Genomic DNA, 16,764 nt, shown 5'->3' on the forward strand with positions numbered 1-16,764 from the left:
GGGGCTCTGAGGGGCACCGTTTAGAGCCCGGCAGTTCGGGTTCAAGCGGCCCGGGAACGGGGATAAGTAGGACGGCGGCCCCGGCCACGGGGGTGCGGGGTGGAGCGTGCCCGGTATTTTCTATACCGGTTCCGGGGCCCGGTAGAGGCGCGCCGAGAGGAGAGGAAAGTGCGGCGGCCCTGGAACCTGGATATCGCGCGAGGCAAGCAGCGCGCGGGCGGGCGGGCTATGGCGCAGGCGGGTTGCGGGGCCGGCGCTCGTGGCGGGGCCCGGTGCATGGCGGTCTGTCGGCGGAGTCGCCCTCGAGGGCTGTCAGGTTGGTGGCTGCGGGAAGAGTGGGTCCACCGTGCCCAGGTGGGAGGCTGGACGGGCGCAGGGCCCCGGGGAAGGTCCCGAGTCCGGCGTGCCCATCCTCCTCCGGCCCTAGCTTGGTGGCCGGGCGGCTAGACGGCGGCCTAACCCCTCCCCTACCCCGGGTCCCGGCCCGCATCCCTGCCCCTCCATTCCGCCCTTCGACTCCTCCCCCTTGACTCCCAAACCCCACCCCGTGACTGCGCCCGCCTCCTCTTCTGTGACCCTCCCCCCACCAGTCCTACCCACTGACCCTAGGACCTCAGCTGGTAGTCCTCACTTCTTACACTTTGACTTTGCCAACCCAGGAATTTCCCCAGCACTGCCTAGGAACCTATCAACCCAGCGACTCCTTCAGTTCTCAACCAATGATACATGACCCAAGAGCCCCACATCCCTCCTTGGTGACCCCTAAACCTTTTCAGTGACCCTACTGGTCTGGTAACCCTTCGAGTTCTACCCTATGTTCTCCCACAAATTTGGTGACTCTCCTCAAACCTTGTCTGGTAACTCCTAAGCCGTACCTACTACAATAGTTTCCCACCCAGTCATCTTCTACATAACCCTCAGTATCTGATAATCCTTTTTTTTGCTCTGTAACCTCTGGATCCTCATAACATGTTCCCCCTTCATCCTAAAATCACCACCACTGACACCGCTCTCTGCACTCCATCCTCCAGTGTCAGTCAGCACATGACTTACAAGTGTCCTAGCTAGCACCAAGCTGGTGCCCAGGAGGATACAGAGATGAATATGAAGTAGCGATAGTTGGAGGCATCAAATAATTTGGATTGAGCGTGGTCCCACATTCAAGTCCTAGCTCTGCCACTGTTGTGTTTTGGCAACCTGGGAGAAGTCCTTTCCTCGCTCTGAACCTGTTTCTCATCTGTATTGTGATAAAGTTGGGTTAAATGATCTCAGAGTTTATTTCCAGCTGCGAAATTCTGCAGTTCTCAGTCAAAATAATGTTTGTTTGCAGTCATTTTTGTACTCCTCCCTAGAAGTTTACTCTTGTAACCTCACCCCAGGGTCCACTTGCTTCATGAACCTTATTTCCTCACTCCCATGACCCCCTACACTCTTAATATTCTTAATAGTCCATATCCATTTCCCTTGATCAGAACCCATCAGTTGATATGCAAAGCATATTCACTTCATCTTGGGGTATTAGTTTATTAAGAGACCTGAGTTCTAGTCTGACTCTGGCCCTTCTGCTGTGGCACCTTAGGCACTGAGCTCTTGGAATCCTTATCCTCTTTATCTCCACTGTGGCCTCCTCACTTCTCTGGTTCTTTACCCTGGTATCTCCTTAATAATGGTTGGCACTTACTGCTAAGTACCTACTGTGTGCCAAGCTTTGTATGTGTAGATTAAGTTTCCCCCTTAACAACCTCAAGAAGTGATTCTTACTCTATCTACCATCATTTCCCATTTTTTGTTGTTTTGGTTTGGTTTTAAACAAATGAAGAACCTAAAACTCACCCATATGAGTAGCAGAGCTGGGATTTGAACCCAGAGTCTTTAAAACCCATTTGATCCATTGCTTCTCTTGCCCCTAAACCTACCTAGTTTTCCAGGCCACCCTCAGCCCTTTGTTCCTTATTTTCTAATCCCTAAGCCAACATCAACACATTCCATGACCTTCAAGGTTTCTATTAACCTTTGCCCCATGGCTTGGTGAATCCCTCAACCCATTGTTCATGACTTTTGACCCCACATGCCCAGAGACCCCCTGCACCTTAATACCTCCCTTTACACTTGGTCCAAATATCCTCTCAACTTATGAGTCCTTGGAGCTCCCACCTCACTGGTACTTTACCCCCAAATCTTCTCATCCTTAACCCCAGGAATTCATATACTCTAAAATCCTCTAGCCCAGTAGATGGTCTCTTCCTAGTTTCAATCTCTTTCGTGTATTCCACCTGCCTTCCTTCTACCAGCCTCAGCCACATCCTGTTACCCAAAACCTTCTTCGGAATTAGGCCTTCACCTAGGGACTTCTTCACCCAGCTTCAGTGAAATGAGCTACTTCCATCCCCACATGAACCCATCCTTCATAACCTATATACCCTCCCATTCTAAGATCCTTCTTCACTTTCAAAATCCTGTGATATCCTGCCTCTCAGATTCCTGGATCTCCTGGCATCTTCTTCATTTTCATCAGTGAACTCCTTTTCAAACTGGAATCATATTTTACCCTTTCCCTCTTCCTGTGTCCCTATCCCTTCTCACAGTGCCTTTTTCCTGCCTTACTTTTATTTTTCTCCCATCCATCCTCACCTCACCAATCTTGGTAACAGTGATTATGATTAAACCTTTCTCCCATCCCACCTCTGCCCCTTCCACTCTCCTGTGCATCTAACTCTGGAGCTACATGAGTGACCCTGCCACTCTCAGATCTCCTTCCTTCACATGCAGCACTGACCAGCCAAACCTCATTGGCCACTTTGGTTTGTCCAAAGAACTGCATTCTTCTCTGGGAACCTCTGATAACAGATCACCAAGACCACAGTCCTTTAGGGAGTCAGGAGAGAGACCTTGGAAATCCTGAATCAATCTAGCCATGTCTCCTTGACACATTCCCACTATCCTATCCTGTTTATGAAGCTGCTTGCTATGTATGCCCTCAGGGTAGAATGCTTTGAGTGTCAGCATTGAATTAGCCCCATTGTTTTCCAAGCCCTGGGAGGACTTTCCAGTCCCCTCCCACTGGAAGACTGAATGGTGACTAGCAAAATGTGACATTAAAGATCCACATCCCAAAATCTGTTCTGTAGGTCACCAAATTCCCAGGTCTCCTATAATACCTTTATTGGCTGTTTAGCAATAAATTCAGCAGAGGGAAAAACTATAGTTAAAGAAGGGTTAAATCTTGGGGTCTGCGAATTCTGTGGGTTGATTTTTAAAAAGCTTTTGCCTTAGGCTTGTTTCATCTTTCTTACTCAGAGAACATATTCTGCCTTGGATCTTGTGTACTCTTTTCACTGAACACCCACCCCACCCCCACCCCCACTGTGCTTTCCTTGAGAACAGAGGCTGGGTTTTCTTTGTCTTCTGCCTTAATCCTGTCCCTCAAATTTAGCAGGTAGTTGGTTAAAAACTTACTGGATTGAATGAACTCATTCAGAAATTCTGCATCAGAGACAAACAAATGAAAGTAGCTCATATCTGCATCCATTTTGTAGCCACAACAACCCTTCTCAATTCCCTCCAAACATGATAATGGGCAAGTCCCTTGATATAAACAGTCTGGAATTTAGACACTTCCTTTTTTAGCCATTGTTGACGTGGGGGAATGAGTGTAAGTGCTTCTTTTTACTGTATTTCTGGTAAGACTAGAGAGATTGATTGATATAGTTGCTAAAGTACAGTGGTAACAAGGCCAGGGTCTGACATATATAGACCAGTTCTCAAGAAAACAGCTAGATGAACTACTTAGTGGGGGTTGCAGAGACAATCAAAGAATAGAAGAAACCAGATTGGCAGAATGTTAGTAAATTGTTGAAGTTGGGTAATGGGTTAATGGGGTTCATTATACTATTCTTGCTACTTTGATGTATGCTTGTAATCCATAATAAAAAGTTTGAGGGAGAAGAAAGGACAGCTAGGTGAACAAGTGAGAATTTAGCACTGTTCCTTGGAAAATATCACAGGGTAAATGAGCTGCTGTTACTGAGTCAGTACTGTTATCTAGGTTAAGTAGTATATTTAGTCCTCACCTATTTTTGACCTCTTCTGTTTGTGAGATATCAAGATGCTAAATACAAAAATCAGCACCCTGCCACCCTGCAGAATTGTACCATCGTGGTAACAAGCACCTGTTGCCCTAGTACTGCCCTGCTTCCCAGCCCAGGTGTGATTTCTTGTGGTCAAAAGCTGGACTGGGCCTGAAGAGAAAGTGAGGCAGTGGGGGAAGTCAGGGAGAGAGCAGAGCTCAACCAGTCTTCCCCTTCTGGCCTAAACCCTTTAGATGACTGGGAGGTCCTAAAGGTGTGGGTGTTCATTCACTCACTCACTCACTCATTTATTCCACAAGTGTTTGGTGAATATCTGTTAAATGCCAGGTACTTTTCTGGTACCTGAGGATAGAGCAGTGAATAAAACAAAGTTCCAGGACTTTAGGAGCTCACCTGTTGGGGAGTGGATGAGGCAGAAATACAGAATAAACAAACAAGTAAAATATATATTGAGAAAATTAAGCAGAGAAGGGAGATAAAAGAGTACCGAAAGTTGAGGTATTACCTTTTAAGTAGGGTCGACAAGGAAGATCTCACTGAAAAGGTAACATTTGAACAAAGACCTGAAGGAAGTTAAGGCATGAGCCAGGCATTTATCTGGAAGTGTATTCCAGTCAGAGGGAACAGCAAGTGCAAAAGCCCTGAGGCAGGAGTATGCTCATTTATTCAAGAAACATGAGGATGCCAGCCAGTATGGCTGCAGTAGGGTGAGAGAGGGGAAACAGCAGGAGATGTGAGGGTTGGAGTGGATTGGTGGCAGATCATATTAGGCATTATAGGCCTCTGGATTTTATTGTGATTGAGATGGGAGCCATTGGAGGGGTCTACGCAGATAAGTAACATGATCTGACATAAAGGATCATTCTGGCTGCCATGCTGTGAATAAGTTGTAGGGGCAAGAGCAGAAGGAAGGAAACCGATTAGGAACCTACAGCAGTAGTCCAGGCAAGAGAATTTGGTGGCTTAGACCCAAAGTAAAGCAGCAGGAGAGTGAGAAGTGGTTGGATTTTGGATATATTTTGGATGGAAAGAGGAACAACAGGTTTTGCTGATGGATTGGATGTGGCATGTGAAAGAAATAGAGAAATTGAGGATGGCTCCCTCATTTTTGGCCTGAGCAGTTAGAGGGTGGAGTTCCCATTTACTGAAATGAGGGAGCCTAGAAAAAGGGCAGGTTTTGAGAAGGGGGAGATAAATTCACTTCTGAGTATGTCAAATTTGAGATGTTTTTTGGACATGGAGATCTTGAGTAAGCAGCTGGATATACAAGTCTGTTAGACAAGAGTAGATGGAAACAGAAAGAATACTCTTACTGGGCAAGAGACAAAGGAGTATGGTGGGTGAGACCTGGCTCTGCCACCAGGTAGCTGTGAGATCCTTTGAGACTCTTCCGGCAGCTCTGGCATCTGTATTTTCATCTACAGGATGACTGCTTTAGACTAGAAATGAGCTGTCAGCCCCTCCCACTGTGAGTCGATGAAGTAGTACTTAGAGCAAGCAAGATAATGTATCAGTGTATCTGCGAGCATGTTGGAAAATGCTGAGCTCTACACAGGGTAGTGGTGTTGGTGGTAAGAGTCCTTCCTTTCTTCCTTTGCTAAAGTAATACCCAGTGAGTGCCTGCCGTGTTCTGGGCGCTGTGCTGGACACAGGATCCAATGATGGAGAGATGCATCCGTGCCCTCCTGGAACTCTACAGACAAGCCACCTGGAGTAGCTTCACTGCTGAGTGCTGAGGGAGTGGGCTGGAGTCTGATGGTCTAGTGTGCTGTTGGCCAGAGAGAGCTTGTTCTTGACCTGAGTCTGGGAGAAAACTGAACGTGGATGTGAGAGATGAGGCAAGATGGTATTCCAAGTGAGGAAAAAGTGGTCGTCCTAGCTGGGGCGGGGGGAAGAGTTGAAATGGTAGGACTCGGTTCCTTCTCTCCTTCATTCTTTCACTCAGCATTTGCTCCTCTGCTAGGCACTTCTCTTAAGGAACTTATAGTTCTGTAGTATATGAATAGTTTCAAATCTGGTCTCAAGAGTTTCAATTAGATCTAATTCATAGTAAGTGGAGCTGATTTAGGATTCAAATTTGAGCTAAAGAGCTCAGTTAGCTATGTGATCTAATAGTATTATTCATTTAGTATCTGTGGGCACATTCTTTGTTAGGTGCTAATTAAGCTGAAATGCTTGCTCTCCAGGAACTTAAATTATGAGCAGTTCAACAGAAAGTAGGAGTGTGTTATTTTCCCCACAAAAGAGTCAACGTTTAAGGGAAAGACATACCTGGCAGAGTAATCTTTTCACTGCACCTGGAAACACAGTCTTATCCTTGTATCATTTAGATGTTGATGTTTATATTGTAAGGAGAGTTTCCGACCAGCTAAACAAGAATATGCCCATCTTAATGAACAGGTCACCCACAAAATTAATTTAGAGTAGATATGTAATCAGCATCTTTCACTTAACAGAATGGGGAAATTTTGTTCTGTTGAGTGAGGGGAAAAAAAAAACTGAGATACAAATTTAAGTGCAGCTGAAGCCATCATATTTAAGTGGTGGCCTTAAGCTACTGACAGAACCCCAGATGCCTCTCACCCTGGCAGCTATTAGTCAAGGTATGGACATTTGAGGGTCTCACAAACCTTTTTCTTTTCTTTTTTTTTTTTTTTTTTTTTTTTGCTACTAAAAGTACAGGGCCCACAGGGGCTCCTCACTTACAGTTCATAAAGATCTATGATGTTTCAAAGTGTGTTACACTGACACCAGCTGGAAGTCAGAGCACTTCTAGTGCTTCTGGGTTAACATTCGCCCCAAGCGTGCCTTCATTAACGGTTCATCTGTGAGACACCCAGATATAACTTGTTAGCTTGGGACCATTTCTCACTGCATAACTCTTCATTTTTTGAAGTCCCTGCTGCTTTAGGATAGCCAGTAAAGCATGAGACCCATGCCATTAAGATAAGAATCTAGGAACTGGGGTCTCCTTTAGATTGTAGAATTGACCTGAGACTTAGATGTAGAGGATATAGCAGGGGTACCTGAAACCAAAGTTCTCTCTGTCTGAGAAGATCACCCTCTCAACCTAGGTGGTACTGCCTTGGGGCCACAGAAACAGTGAGAGAGAAAAGCATCCCCTGCTTAGCTTCCACTTCAGCCAGACCCATCCTCATGACCAGGCTGTGGGCATACCAAGCTGGGGACACACGTATTGGAGCCAGCGTGTCCTCAGGTCCTATATAAACTTGCGGTTGTTTCATGCTCACCTTGATCTCCTTTCCATCCGATTCTTGAGAATGGCATCCATGAGTTGGAAAGCTGAGTTTTCAGATGTGCTTTTGCTGCAAACCTGTAACATCATGGAATCTCTCCTGTCAGCTCTGCACTAGCCATGCCTTGTGGAGAGTCATAGATATCCCTGTAGCCAACAAAAGGAGTGCTTTTAGACTCTCTTCTTTTATTTATAAATTTTTATTTGTTTATTTTACATAGGTAACACATTCACAAAGCTTAAGTTTTTTTGTAAGTGTAAAAGATGTACAGTGAAAAATCACCCTTCCATCGCTATGCCCCAGTCATTCAGTAATCCTTCCACAGGCAACCTTCTTTAGTAATTGCTTCACTGTCTTTCCACAGATTTTTTTGTGGCAGTTGCAGCATACAAAAGACACTGTTTATATCTTGACATTTTTATTTACTTTATTTTGGAGATCTTCCCATGTCAATACATAAGGAATGTCCTTATTTCTTTATGTCTGCATAGTATAGAATATCTATATTGACAGACATTTTTGTGGTCTGGGGTTTTTTGCTATTATGACATTCAGGGATGCCATGAGTAAACTTGAACATGTGCCACTCTTCACACATTTGTGTCTGCCTGTAGACTAGATGTGAAGTTGCTGGGGCAGATGGTATATACCTTTGTAATTTTGATTGATAACTGCCAAATTGCATAGAGCTTATACCAATGTATATTCCCACCAGCAATGTAAAACTGCCTGTTTCCCCACAGCCTCATGAACATTGCTTTGAGTTAAGAATATACAGGGGGATGGGTGTAACTCAGTGACAGAGCGCATGCTTAGCACGCACAAGGTCCTAGGTTCAATCCCAGGTACCTCCGTTTAAAAAAAATTTTTTTTTATGGGGTGGGGGAGGTAATTATGTTTGTTTGTTTATTTATTTATTTATTTAATAGAGGTACTTCGTGCATGCTAGTTGTACACTATACCACTGAGCTATACCCTCCCCCACCAAAAATTTTTTTTAACTGTACATATCTAATGGGGAGGGATAAATTGGGAGTTCATGATTAGTCAGATACTAATTCCTATATATAAAATAGATAAATAACAAGGTTCTACTATGTAGCACAGGGAAATATATTTAATACCTTGTAATGGCCTATAATGAAAAAGAATATGAAAAGGAATATATATGTGTATAAATGGATCACTATGCTGTATACCAGAAATTAACACAGCATTGTAAATCAACTATACATCAATATAAAATGTTTTTAAAAAGAATATACAGATTAGCTAAAGTTCAGCGTAGGATACTAAATCATGGGTCCCCACTGTGACATTCTATTCCATGAGACACACAAAGTACAACACAGCCCAGTTTGAAGAATACCACATTTAAAAATATATTCAAAAGAGTTAACTAGACCTCTGGTGGTTATCAGAGAAGAAAGGAAGAAAATCCTAGAGGAAGAAGTTTCCTACCTCAGTACTTAGACTGGCATGAATAGAGGAAGAATAGATGTCTGTCTTTGCAGGACCCAGGAGGGATGAGGAGTGACAGGAAGGCTGTGCGGAAAGTAAAGAAAAACCCCAAGAGGGAGGAGCTGGCAATCAAGCAGACGGGTCTCGTGTCCACTGTAGAACTACCTGTCAGCTCCCTGCTGGTATCTTTTCATTTCAATGACTTCTTTTTTTAAAGATCATGCCCCCTCCTTTTAGCACAGCTGTTCATTTCATTGTGGCCTCTTCTGCCTCATCTCATTTGGAGTCAAGGTTTCTGCGAGTTGGAACTGGATGAATGTTCAGCCTTTACTGTCTTTTCACTTAGTGTTAATTTGTTAACCTTCCTCCATTAATCCAGATGGTCTTCATGGTTCTTGTCTAAAATGTTTAAACACGTATCCTTTGCAAATAGCTCTCCTTTTGTGTCCATTCTTTTTGTGGGATGAATTATGAAGCTGAGATTATTATATCTCAGATCCTGAACCTTTCCTGGTTGGGTTAAGCACTGACGAATTGTCCTCTGGAAAACCTGGAGCCCCTCTAGTACCATCAGCAGTGTACACTTGCCCTTGCCTTTCCTGACCTTGCTAACATTGATGGTTGATTTTGTGTGTGTGTGTGTAATTACTAGACTTTGTTTCTTAGAGCAGTTTTAGGTTTACAGAACAACTGAGCAGAAAGTACAGAGAGTTCCCATATACTCTCCTCTTCCTCCCCACCACCGCCCACCCTTCAGTTCCCAGTTTCCCCCTATTAAGATTTGCGCTGGTGTGGTATATTTGCCACAACTAATGAGCCAATATCAAGGCATTATTATTTACTGAAGTCCATAAATACATTATGGTTCACTCATTTTTTTTTGTATTTATGATTTATTTCACAAATTTAAAAAAATCATCCTACCTGCTTTCCAAGCTCAGGGAAGAGCATTAGGGTAACAGTTTGACTCTACTGTAGCTTTGCCTCCATTAAGAGGATGGACATCAGATGGTTCACTCTTTGTGTTGTACATTCTGTGGGTTTTGAAAATGTATAATGTCATGTATCCACATTATAGATTTATGCAGAATAGTTTCATTGCCACTCACAGATACAGAGAACAAACTAGTGGTTACCTGTGGGGAGGAGGAGGAAGGGCAACATAGGGGTGGGGGAGTGGGAGGTACAAACTGTTGGGTGTAAGATAGGTTCAAGGATACATTGTACTGCACAGGGAATAAAGCCAATATTTTGTAATAACTGAGTGGAAAGCAACCTTTAAAAATTGTACACAAAATTTTAAAATTATTAAATAAATAAATAAGAAAGATCTTGACTCAAAAAAAAGAAAAAAGAATAGTGTCACTGCTCTAAAAATGCCCTGTGCTCCACCTGTTCATCCCTTTTCCCCTCCCCCAGCACCCTTGGCAACCACTGATCTTTTCACTATCTCTGTAGTTTTGCCTTTTCCAGAATGTCATATAGTTGGAATCGTACTATATGTAGCCTTTTCAGATTGGCTTCTTTCACTTAGTAAAATGCACTTAAGTTTCCTCCATGTCTTTCCATGACTTAATAGCTCTTTTCTTTTTATCACTGAATGATATTCCGTAGTATGAATGTACCACAGTTTGTTTATTGAAGGACATCTTGCTTGGTTACTTCCAGTTTGGGACAATTATGAATAAAATTGCTATAAACATCCATGTGCAGGTTTTTCTGTGGACATAAGTTTTCAGCTCATTTGGGTAAATACGTACGAGTAGGATTGCTGGATATTACTGTAAGAATATGTTTAGCTTTGTAAGAAACTGCCAAACTGTCTTCCAGAGTTCCATTTTTCTATGCCATTTTACATTCCCGCCAGCCTTTGGTGTTGTCAGAGTTTTGGATTTTGGCTGTTGTAATAGGTGTATAGTGATAATCTCATCCTCTTTTGGATGTGAATACTTTTACTTTGGTTTTTTTGTGATTTAATAAGTATAATATCATCATAAATATTCTTTCTTACTCTTTAATAACTAATGAGAGTGAACCTTTTTCATGTTGTTTATTTAATATTAGCATTTTTGGCTTATGTGAATTCCTATTGTAGCCTTGTTTGTCCAGTGGGAATTTGATACTGTTCTTGGAGGTTTATAAGTGTCTGCATGTGTTTTGTTTTTTTATTCCACCCAATTTTTTTATTGTGGTAAAATACACATAACTTAAAATTTACCATCTTAACCACTTTTAAGTGTACAGTTTAGTTACATGTGTTTTTAATATCATGTCTTATGTTTTATTTCTTTAATATTTATTCCTAATGTTGAGGGGTTTTTTAAGCCAACTCTTCTTTGGACTTGATTTTCTTATGCTTTATTTTTATTTTTTTAAACTTTTTTTATTGAGTTACAGTCATTTTACAATGTTGTATCAAATTCCAGTGTAGAGCACAATTTTTCAGTTATACATGAACATACGTATATTCATTGTCACATTTTTTTCACTGTGAGCTACCACAGGATCTTGTATATATTTCCCTGTGCTATACAGTATAATCTTGCTTATCTATTCTACATTTTGAAATCCCAGTCTGTCCCTTCCCACCCCCCGCCCCCTTGGCAACCACAAGTTTGTATTCTATGTCTATGAGTCTGTTTCTGTCTTGTATTTATGTTTTGTTTTGTTTTGTTTTTAGATTCCACATATGAGCTATCTCATATGGTATTTTTCTTCCTCTTTACTGGCTTACTTCACTTAGAATGACATTCTCCAGGAACATCCGTGTTGCTGCAAATGGCGTTATGTTGTTGGTTTTTATGGCTGAATAGTATTCCATTGTATAAATATACCACATCTTCTTTATCCAGTCATCTGTTGATGGACATTTAGGCTGTTTCCATGTCTTGGCTATTGATTTTCTTATGCTTTAAAAGTCCCAAACTACTTTCTCTTCCTGTCTGAGATCTGGATATTGTTCCATTTTGATGAACTGACAATATAAATTTAACCTTTTTGTCCCAGGGTGATGTTTTAAATAACATGATATTTCTGAGCAACTGTGATGATCCAGTCTCTCCTGGTGCTGATGGAATGTTTCATTTTCAAATAGCCCTTCTCAAGCCAGCAGTGACCCCAAACTGAATTCCAGAAACAATTGAGATATTACTTCATATCTATATTAATTTGCTTGTTGATGTAAAGCGATATCCTTAGAATAACCTTTCCAAAATGCCTTTATTCTGGACTTTTCTTGTCGTGGATTAAAGGTGGATTTGAAACTCAGCCATGATTGCTATGTTGGGCAATTACAAACTAAGATGTTAAAATTCACTAAAACATTTGGCTGCAAATTAGATTTTTAAGTTATCTGTTTTAATTTAAATGAATTCTGTTCTGCAGTAGAGGGGTCTGCATTTTCATTGCCCTTTTGGAACTGAAAATAATCCACTTTGCCTAATTATTCCCTTTTCTGTGACTAATTTAAGCCTATAAATTTGTAGAAGCCAAATAGGAACCATACTTAAAAAGTACTTTGGGCTTTTAACATCAGTGTGCCTTTTGCAAAGAAATCCTTAGCTGACGTTTTAATGTGTTTCTGTTTTGGGGTTTTTTGGCGGGGGGTAATTAGGTTTATTTATTTATTTTCAGAGGAGGTACTGGGGATTGAACCTATGACCCTGGGTATGCTAAGCATGCGCTCTACCACTTGAGCTATACCCTCCCCTACAATGTGTTTCTGTTTTTAATTTTCTTTTTTCTCTTTAGTGTTTGGAAACCTACAGAACCAAGCCTGTTTCACTAGGGGTTTTGTGTGTGTGTGTTGAAGTCTTTTCCTATAATAACAAATACTGAATCATTTTACTACAGTTCTTCCAAATCTGGTTCTTATTTGTTTGCCACTTGACTCCCTCAGCCTTCGTCCAGCCCAACCTAATGTTGTTTTGTCCTAAGAAGTTTTCTGTATTTCCAGATGAGGAATTATCTGAGTGAAAATTAAGTCATTTTTTTTCTCCAAAGTTGAGCATTCTCTTTCCAAGCAAATGTTTTGTTTTTCCTTTTTTTGGCCTCTAAATACAGTTGCCCTCTGATCTGGGTGAGGCAGGGTGCAGAAAGCCTTGTTCCAAATGTCCAGAGCGTTGGGTTTAGCAGAAAATGATAGAGTAGCAAACAGGTGCCTGTAGTCAAGGCAAAGCCCAGCATGGGTGTGGGTCAGATTAGATCTGAACCGTGCAACGTGGAGAAACACAAATACACTGCTATTCTTTAGTTTCCTGTCTATCATATTCCTTATTTTTCTGCTTTGAGGAGACAGTTAAGCACATCTTGTTTCATAGAGAGACCTAAAGATCCAAAATATGTAAAAAGTCTTTCTAAATGTTATCTTGCCAATAATTATAAAGTTTTTACATTAGGAAACACATTTATATATTATGAAGCCATACAGCTATTTCCTTTATCAGAGCCAACAATTGGTTAAGTTCATTTAAAAATGCAACAAAGAGGAGCTGGACTTGCCAATTCTGGGAGTGTCAGGATGCTCACTTTTCATCCCCACCTTTTATCATGGCTCTTTTTCCCTGCATCCCCCACATACCCCCATACCTGGCTCAGGTCATTAGGGAGCTGGTAAACCTTATGGCCTCCGAAGAGAAAACATAGCAGCTGCCCCTTCTCCCCTCGCCCTTTCTCAGAGGGCCGTGGGTGTTATGAATCTGAAGTGTCAGGTACAGGTGAAAACTGCTCAGACACAGCCGTCCTGAGGCAGTGACAAGCCTCTCTCTGGTTCTGCCAGTGTCACTGTTGTTAGTTTAGTACCAGCACAGGAGGATCAGAGTAGACCATCATTTAACAAAAGAAGGGGAGAAAAATGGCAGTCAGACACTTGTGCATGCCTGATAGCCATGAAGCACCTTCTCAGTCACCCGCAGTCATGTTCTGTTAGAAGGCAGCTTCAGAGGTCAAGAAAAATTAGAGAGCAAGAGTGGACTGTTTTAAAGGTTTATGTTATGAGGCTCAAGGAGGAAAAGTGAATATTTAGCCTGGACATGAGGACATGTAAAAGAATGGAGATTAGTTTTCTCTGAGTCTAAAAAGCATTATTTTGGGAAATGTGGCTACCAGCCATTCCCTCTTTCCTTGTGGTCAGGTCAAGAGGGACTGGGTTTCAGTTGCACTGGGTGAGATGGAAGTTAAACAACCAGTATTCAAGTGTTTTGAGAGCTGCATTTTTGTCACAGTGGATTAGCAAAAGGAAGGAACGCACCAGATACTGAGAAGTGTGGACTCTGAGGCCAGCCAGCCTGGCTTTAATCCTGGCTTCAGCACTAACTAGCTGTGGGACCTTGGACAAATTACTCTACCTCTAAGTCTCAGGCACCCCATCTGTAAAATGGGGATAGTTTACCTACTTCCTTAGAGGGTTATTTTTAAGATTAAAAGAGTTAGTATGGGTAAAGTGCTTTGAACAGCAGCTGGCACATATTAAGGGCTATATATTTGATAAATATAATTAGCATGAGCAATGGAAGGGTTTTAGGATCATCTGGACCAACACGTTATTTTATAAATTAAGAGACAGTTATAGGAGGTAGAATAGAGGTTAGAAGCATTTCTGCAGACTTCTGTTCCCGGGCTATTGCCACTACTCTTGGCTGTGTTTTAGAAATACCCATTGCTTCAAAAGCATATCCCTTTAAGTTCTTCTTCCATCCCCTTCTCCTTAGAGCCAGTATTTCTATTGTTTTTCGGTTTTGTTTTTTTTTTTTTGTTTTGTTTTGTTTTTGGAGGGGGTTATTTATCTTTAGAGGAGGTACTGGAGATTGAACCCAGGACCTCCTGCATGCTAAGCATGCAGTCCACCACTTCAGCTATACCATCCTCCCTAGAGCCAGTATTTCTAGAATACTTCCTGTGTGCCATCACTGTGCTAAATGCTGACATATGTGACCTCATTTAATCCTTACAGCAACGTGTGAAGAAAGTGCCACTATTATCCTCATTTTATAGAAGTAGCCTCTAAGATTCAGAGAGTTCAGTTACTTGTCCAAGGGTACACAGCTTCAAAGAGGCAGAATGTGGATTAGAATTTAAGCTGACTCCATAGCCTGTCTTTTTAACCACAGCATGGATTTTCCTCAGAAAGTCTCAATAGAATACAGATGAATTAAATTAAACCAACCAGTGCTTCAGCAGCCACAGGCCCCAGCAATAAAGATTTGAGGCCATTTTGTAATCCCTTTTCAATCTACAGTCTGCTTTTTTTCAGACCTAGGTCTCTTGAGTGTATTCTCACTTCTGACACAATGCTGTTAACACAAAAACAGGTTACCAAAAGAACTTTTCTCCCCAGTGAAGAGGATGAAAGTCAAAGGTCCTGGAGCAGACCAAGAAAGGCCAGGACCAGAGCTTCCATGACGTAGGGACCATGTGGGGTTTAACAGGATTAGCAGACCTAGTAGACCAGAGATGAGTCAGATGTCAGAATTCCCACCTAGACAGTGGTTCTTTGCCTCCTTTAGTCCCTGTAAGACTCAAATGACAATCATGGACTCTCTCCTTTTCGGAAAAAATGGACAAGCTCACACACCAGAAAGCATTATCAGGTGGCTGCAGGGTTCGTAAGCCCTCAGCTAAAAACTTCTGTGATTGGCAGCAGAGTAAACTGCTTAAAAGCAAACTCTGGAGCCAGATGGCAGCCTGAATTCAAATCCTCTTCTCCCACTTATTTGCTGTGCAACCTTGAGCAAGTTAATGTCTTGGGCTTCAATTCCCTCAACTGTAAAATGAGGATAATAATAGTATTTAATTATAGGATCGTTGTGAGGATTAAGCAAGTTACATGTGTAAATGCCTGGAACATGGTTTGCTCTCCAGCAGTGTTCACTCTTAGTGGCAGTAGTATTGCTATCCCCAGAGCTTAGCCCATTCATTAAATGTTTATGGACAGAATGGATGAGTAATTCTTGTGGAGGTGCCAGGTCTAGGGTAGAGCATCCCAACCAGTGTGTCACAAATGGGCTATAGTTATGTCAGGATACTGATCCACTCAGCCCTTGTGGCTACCAAACCCCTGCTGGTTGCTCCTGGCTTCAAGCAGCAACATCCAAAGTGTGACATTCAATTATCCTTCTCTCTGGATACCCTGATGTGAAAGCACTTTGGGCAGCACTGTTTTGAGAAGATCAGCTAGCAGGTAGTGAGACTCAAGTAGGCAGTCCAGACTCCCAAGTCCAGAAGAATTCTGTGGATGTGTGGCAAAGAGAATCTTATGAGCCTAGAGCAGAGGCTTCATAAGTCTGGGCTCTCCTGCTCCAGTATGCTCCACACCACAGCAGCAAGAGCCGGTGCTGCCAGTAGGATGCTCCAGTGCTTCCCTCCTCATACAAAGACCTGGTGAGCCTCTCTCCAAGGATTTATGGAGAGCTCACAGTGAACCAGAAACCAGGCTGGAGCCCAAAGTCTTGTGTAGGCAACATGTGTTAAAGAGGTCATGATAAGTACTAAAGTAGGTGACTCCAGGATTGTGAGTGCCAGAAAGAGGTAGTGCCCAGGGCTACAGGGACTTATAAGGGGACCAGCCTTGCCTGCAAAGTGAATGAATTCTTAGGATGATAAGAAGCCACTGAAGAGTTCTAATCAAGAAAGTAGGAGATTTAGTTTTTACTTTTTTTAAGACACCTGGCACACAATGTTACAAGAATAGGAAACAGGCAAGAATTTATTTAAGGATATACGTTAGGAGGCTCTTACAGTAATCAAGAGGTGAGAGGTGATTGATACCTACCTGAAATTAGGTATCTAGATTTTTTTTATTTTTTAAATTGAAGTATAATTGCCATACATTATGTTCAAGTGTACAACATAATGATTCAATATTTGTGTATACTGTGAAATGATCATCGCAGTTAAGTCTAGTTAACATCCAGCAACATATGTAATTGTTTTGTGATAAAAGCTTTTAAGATTTACTCTCT

General features: G+C 42.0%; 1 protein-coding gene across 8 annotated transcripts in view; it reads left to right on the forward strand.

Moving 5' to 3' along the window:
• The first annotated feature begins 65 nt into the window (after nt 1–65).
• Nucleotides 66–16,764, forward strand: part of ZNF76 (zinc finger protein 76) — a 52,684-nt gene continuing 35,985 nt past the window's right edge. For 4 of the 8 annotated variants that reach the window (XM_032462882.1, XM_032462881.1, XM_032462887.1 and 1 more), the window contains exon 1: nt 182–316. The gene's annotated coding sequence lies outside the window, so the exon portion shown is untranslated. Of the gene's footprint in view, nt 317–8,864; nt 8,989–16,764 lie in introns of those variants that run through there. The other 4 variants (XM_032462885.1, XM_032462883.1, XM_032462886.1 and 1 more) reach the window with 4 other exon arrangements.

Source organism: Camelus ferus, chromosome 20 (assembly GCF_009834535.1).
Source record: "Camelus ferus isolate YT-003-E chromosome 20, BCGSAC_Cfer_1.0, whole genome shotgun sequence".
In the NCBI taxonomy this organism is placed as follows: Eukaryota; Metazoa; Chordata; class Mammalia; order Artiodactyla; family Camelidae; genus Camelus; species Camelus ferus.